The sequence below is a fragment of the Neophocaena asiaeorientalis genome, unplaced genomic scaffold (genome assembly GCF_003031525.2).
Source record: "Neophocaena asiaeorientalis asiaeorientalis breed wild unplaced genomic scaffold, Neophocaena_asiaeorientalis_V1.1 scaffold134, whole genome shotgun sequence".
Lineage (NCBI taxonomy): Eukaryota > Metazoa > Chordata > Mammalia > Artiodactyla > Phocoenidae > Neophocaena > Neophocaena asiaeorientalis.
In genome coordinates, this window is record NW_020185339.1 from 22,002,247 (window position 1) to 22,008,708 (window position 6,462).

Below are 6,462 nucleotides of genomic sequence, written 5' to 3' on the forward strand. Positions count from 1 at the left end.
GTTTCACATCCACCATCACTTTGATTATAACAAGAGTGGTTTATTTCGCATTTCTATAGTTAAAATGTCTAGAGCAGATGTGGTGTTCATCCTCTGTTCCAGGTTATAATGGGATGCTGGTGGAATTCCTTGCTGTGCTTGGCTTTCTCCTGAATGAGCAGTTCTTACAGAAAAGGTACGCTTAAGCTATTCTGCAACATTCTTGAAGAATTAAAATATTTTCCTAATTTGGTTACCACAACTCTACTTGTTAAAAACTGAGTATCAAATCTGTTACTTAAACATATACAGTTATTTAAAATACTTGTTTTAAGCAGTACTTAGGTGAAAATATCATTACATGACTGGCCTATATACACATACAAAAAAGAATATAGTCATTTCCAAAATTAAGTGACATAGTTTGAAGTAATTGAATGAAACAAACATTAAGTTTAATAATTCAGACGGTGAACATTTTTTTTCCCTTATTAGCACTGAAGAAGTTAATATAGTACATTAAACTTTAAAATCTACTAACCTGTTGAAGGTGTGAATTTATGTCATTGTCAGTTCTTTGAACTAAATTAAAACCATGTATTAGAAAAGCAGATTCTTCTCAGAGGGTTTGTTGAGGGTAAAGTTTTCCTATTTAGTGAGTTTAGAGCTTTGTTGTTTGTGAGCCAGAAGCCTGGAACCCAGATTGCAGTAAGATTTTCCTCCTTTAATTTAGACACCAGAGTCCAAGACAGGAAGTTGATCCTTCCTGGGACCACCAGTGACTAAGAGCAGAGAAGTGATTTTGTATGGTTTGGCTTTATCATATTGCTAGATCTTCCAAATCGTGTTAATTTGTCTTCATTATTGCCAGATGTGATCCAGGCATCGATAAGGGTTCTACGCAAGGATTATGAACTTCTTTTAAAGGATTTAATTTTTCCGGACTTAAGCGCAAAGGTTTAAATCATTAACACCTGAAATTCAAAAGTTAGATTCACTCTACATTAACATGATTTTTCTTTTACTTTTCTTGTGTGCTGAAACTTATGGATGACATATAATCTTAGCTGTCTGGAGAAACAGTGGGAGTTTTGCAGGAAAAGAATTTGCAGGAAAAGAATATAATTTTGAGACTCCATATTGAATTAACAAAGTGAATCTAGTAGGTTAAGATATCCTAAAATAACATAGACTTAATTAAAAATGTAGATAAATGTCAAATCACTTGACTTATTTATGAGAAAGAATGCTTACAATTTTCAGTTTGATCTTTCTGTGCTTTGTGGTACAAGACTTCTTTTACAGTGTATCTTAATAGATGTTCACATAACTTCTGTATATTTTCTCTCAATTCCACTATTGACACTAAATGATGGGATAGTTATTGTGTATAATCTTATCTGTTTTTTTAAGATATTGGGGAATAAACATTCGTTAATTGTGGTAGGCAGCGTTTTATAAAAATTAAGTTTCTGTGAAACATCACCATTTATTTTCAGTTAGAAAATAACCAAGAAAGAAAGAAAACCAAAAAAAGAAAGAAACCAAAAGTTATTTCTCAGAATAAAGCCAATGGTAGTTACCATTTTAAAAACTTGATAGAAAAAAGAAGGGATGATTTGGTATTTCTACACACTTGAGGAGTTTTAGTCCTCTTGATTTAATGTGATAGGGAGTACTTTACAACCAATATTACAATAGATGTGCTACCCTGGTATTTTTCAAAGAGAATGAGAACTAAATGTCATTGCAAAATGCCTGCTCTGTCTCTCCTGCTCTTGGAATCTGCAGTGATTGGAATTGTGTAATGGGATAATTTAGAACTTACTATTTTTTAAGACAGCATTCTTTTAACACATTGAATAACACAATGTCCTGCCAAAGAAGCTATTAAAGTCTTCAGAGAGGGGTACGGTTTCTTCATGAATTGAATAGCTTCAGTATTCCAGAAATATCCCATTACTGGAACTTATCATTTCTGTGGGGCATTTCTTAAACTAACGTATAGAGAGTACTGAACAGTCTCGAGAGGTTGCAGATTTGACCTAAAATGGCTCAGAGGTACTTTAGTAGGTATTTTCTTTTAAAAGAGAAGAGGATTTGCCCACAATATTTATACTGAATTATCCCAATATTTGGGGCCATTTGGTTTTTGGTTTTTGTTTTGTTTTGAGAAATGTGATACTGGTAGGGTGTCTTTTAATAAAGATGTTCGATTTTACCTGAGGCATACAATCAAACTAAAACATACATAACAGTCTATTATAGATTGAAAGGTATACAGTTTATCGAATACATTCTTACCATTGCAAAAATTTCAAGTTCTTTTCCCATTTGTATTCTATTTAGTATCAAGGATCTGAATTCTATATCCTGAATTCCATATCCTCCCATACAATGATTGATACCTATGAACACAGAAATTATATCTACTATTCACCTGTAGCTTTTTATTAGAATTATTTTTTTAATTAAAGAATTTTTAAGAATACATTTTAAAGCGTAAGGCAAAGCAATTCACGACTGTTACAATTTCATTCTTGGATTTCTTCTACAACTATTTTTTTCTCCTGTCTTTATTGGGTTTTGTGGTTGATTTGGCCTTTAAAGAACAAGTTTAACTTTTTTCTTAAATCACGTTTGAATATAACACCTAGTGCCTTCATTGTTTGGCAATACATTGAGAGTACTGTCACTGTTTTGGTGGTTATTGTGATATCTCTGCATATGGCTCTTTTCCCCCACTCATTACAGAGTGGGAGAAAAATAATAGTACAGAGTAAAACTACATATAACAGATATACATCCACACTTTTTAACGTATCATCTAGAGCTATCTCTTTTTAAAAAAAATTTTTTAATTGAAGTATAGTTGATTTACAATGTGTTAGTTTCAGGTGTACAGCAAAGTGATTCGGTTATACATATATGTATTTAGGTACACATATATATATTCTTTTTCAGATTCTTTTCCCATATAGGTTATTACAAACTGTTGAGTATAGTTCCCTGTGCTATACAGTAGGTCCTTGTTATCTATTTTATATATAATAGTTGTGTATACGTTAATCCTAAATGCCTAATTTCTCCCCCCCAGCCCCCCGCATATGGCTTTATTTTGACGTATCTACAGCTCAGAGTTGGAATTTGGTAACAACACACCGTCAGTTGTCAAACTTTTTTATGTATTTATTTTGCATAGGTGATGTGAAATGATTAAAATGATACTTGTCCCAGTTACCAGTGGGACAGGAAACGGGTTCATAAATAAATTCTTATCGTACAGTGTGTTAAATGCTATGGGTTAGTAGGGAGCCTGTCACTGCCACCGATTTTGTCTAATTGTAACTGAACTACCTCGATGTGTTACATGCGCTCACTCAGTATGTCCTAGAACAAGCTGATTACCTGGTTTTTCCACCTGCGTCCCAAAACGATTCCAGATCTGGCACTCCCTTTTTTGTTTAATCATCAGTCATCACCATTCCTGTTGTTTTGCACCTGAATTTCCTCAAAGCTGTTTATATTTTCCCCCTTATCCCATTGCCATAGCCAACTTCAGACTCTTATCTGTCTCTTGCCATGGTGTCTTCTTGTCCCTTGTCTCTCTCTGTTTCACTGTTACCAGAATTGTGTTTCTAAAATAGATCTAAATGGGTCACTTTTCTGTTTAAAACCTCCGATGGCTAAACTTTCAATCCTAGTTACAGTGTATAAGACCTTTTACACACTGATCCCAGCCCACCCTTCAAGCCGTGTCCCCTCCCCACCCCTCAACTCCCAACATTTGTACACACAGTACCTGTGACCAGCCCCTATGCCCCTCTGTGGCTTTATTTTGACATATATGCAGCTCAGAGTTGGAATTTGGTAACAACACTGTCAGTTGTCCCTGTGCATATTTTATCTTTGGTTCAACATTTTTTGAGTGACTACTGCGCTAGGCGCTGTCTTAGGTGCTTGAGCTGTAATACCATTAAAACAAATATTCTTCCCCCAAAAAGCTCCTAGACAGATGACAGAATTACTACCCTGAAATGTTTTTTCTCTTATCTGGCAGAATCCAGCTCCTGTTTCAAAACCAAGCCTTTGCTTTTACCCCAAGCACAGCAACTTCTTCCCTTAGGACTTTCTATGAACCATCGTGAGAAAAACCACAGGGAAGCTGTTAATTACAGAGCCAGCTCTGATGTCATTGTACAAGAAATACTAAGAACAGTTAACTTGTATGTCAATAGGACATTTTCTAGGAAGAAATAAAGTAAGTTAAAAGATCAGTGGATTTTTTTAAAAAAAATCACCAGATGTTTTGGTCTATCACTCATCAGGAAAATCAACTCACATTCAGTCTATTAAAGGTCTACTAAAGGTAAACAGGTGGCTAGGTGTGTCATAATAGAAGATATTAATATGATCAATTAATTAGTGGATGTGATTTGCCTTTCTTATGACACAGCTGATCACTACTCAAAAAAACAATAAAAATAAAAAGTGCTGTTGCCCACGCATAGTTCTTTTGAGTGGCCTCATAATTCATATATGTTACATGGATGCTAATATCTAAGAAACTGCACTAATAATAATAAAAGCAGTGTAGGAAAAGAAAAGCCATTAAATCTGTGCAAAAACTCCTTGTGATCAAAAGTTAGAATTTTCTCCATAAGATTTAAAATTTATAGTTATACATTTATAACATAAAAACTTTATTATTGACATTTATCTTTTTAAATCTGAAAATGACTAGCCCCTAGACCTCCCCTTATTTTCCTCATTGAACCATAATTATATAATTGAAGCAATAGTTTTCAGGCATTACGCATTAGGCATCACAGGGCAGTGTGATACCTAAGAAAAGGGAAAAACAAATGAGGTGAGCCCTACGATACCAAGTGAGACCCATGTACTAGGTGTTAGCACAGGAGGAAAATGGAGCCAGCCATCTATCTGAGTCAAGCGGGCAGAGCTGGGAGTCTGGGAAGGCCAAGGCCACTAGGGCACTACAAAAGAGAGAACTGCACAGATAGAGAATCCTAGAGATCTGCAGAGGGTCCCCCTCAAGTCTTTGGCTGAGTACCAATCAGAACCTGCATGTAAGGCAACTATCAAAGACCAGGAAAAGAGGAACCTGTAAAAGGATTAGAACGAACAGTTCTCGACGCTCCCAGAGGGGCCCACCAACCAGAGTGGAAAACCTCATGGTTCAAACGGCCAACAGGGAGAGTACTAAGGACATTGCCTCAGCCGTGGGGCAAAATTAAGCCTGGTCTGAAGACTGCTCTTGTTCGACCTAAAAAAGCTTCAAAAACAAGCCTTGAAAGGATCAACCTGTTTTCAAGTAACTTAGCTGTCTTTCAGAACAAAGCTCAAGAATATTTATAGGAATTCAGAAATATCCAGCACTCAGCATGGTCATATTCACACCATTTGATATACAATAAAAACATCACCAGGCATGGAAAGAAGCAGGAAAACCTGACTCGTAATAAAGGGGGAAAATCCATGGCTAGAAACGTATCTAGAAATGACACAGATAATAAAATTAGTAGATAGGATGTTTAAAAACTCATTGTAACTATATTCCATATATAAATAACATATTTAACCTTGTTATAGAAGAAAAGACTGTTTTTACTAACTCAGTGGATACAATAGAAAGAGGGTTTGTTTCTCCTAGGAGAGGTCAGAGATTTTCCAGAGGAGGGCATATTTGAGCTGAGTCCAAAGAAGTGGCAATAAAGGGAATGGAATTCCAGGCTCTGGAAACTGTAACCAATATCAAAGAGAGGTGATGGTATAAGGCTATTCAGGGACCAGTGAGTGGCCTTGGGTTAAAGAGAATGTGATTTATGTCGGGGGGGAACTAATGAGATGTAACTGAAAAGAGAAGTTGCCACCCCTCCATCTTAATCTCTTTGTCCTCAACCTATGGTTATGTGAGTCCTATAAAGCAATATTCATCTTTCCTTAACCTCACCTCTAGGTAATCCTCTCTCTTATTTTTCCTCAAACTTCTCAAAAGCATAATTCCTCTTCAACTTGGGAGTTAGGAATTTGCTCGAATTTAACTGAATTTGCTTTTGCCAAGATCACCAAAAGAGCTCAATATTCCTTATTGACTGGACTAATACATTGTTGCAGGCTCCTTCCTTTCTGAATCTCTACATTCTTCTAGTTCTACTGGTGTTTTGCCGATCATTTTTTTCTTGTTCTCCTTCATTGAAGCTTCTTCCATGACCCACTCCTTCAAAAGCAGTGCTGCTCAGGGCTTAACCTGATTAGAGTGCCTAACGTCCATCTATTTATACCAACTTAATTTTTTATTTGCTTGGTGTAATCTTCTCCAAAACTGTCATTTTCAATCTTTCTGTGCAATTTTTAAAGTACAATTTTACTTATTTGAGGTACCTAAAGTAATCAAGTTCATAGAAGCAGTAAGTAGAATAGTGGTTACCATGGGCTGGGAGAAGGGGGAAATGGGGAGTT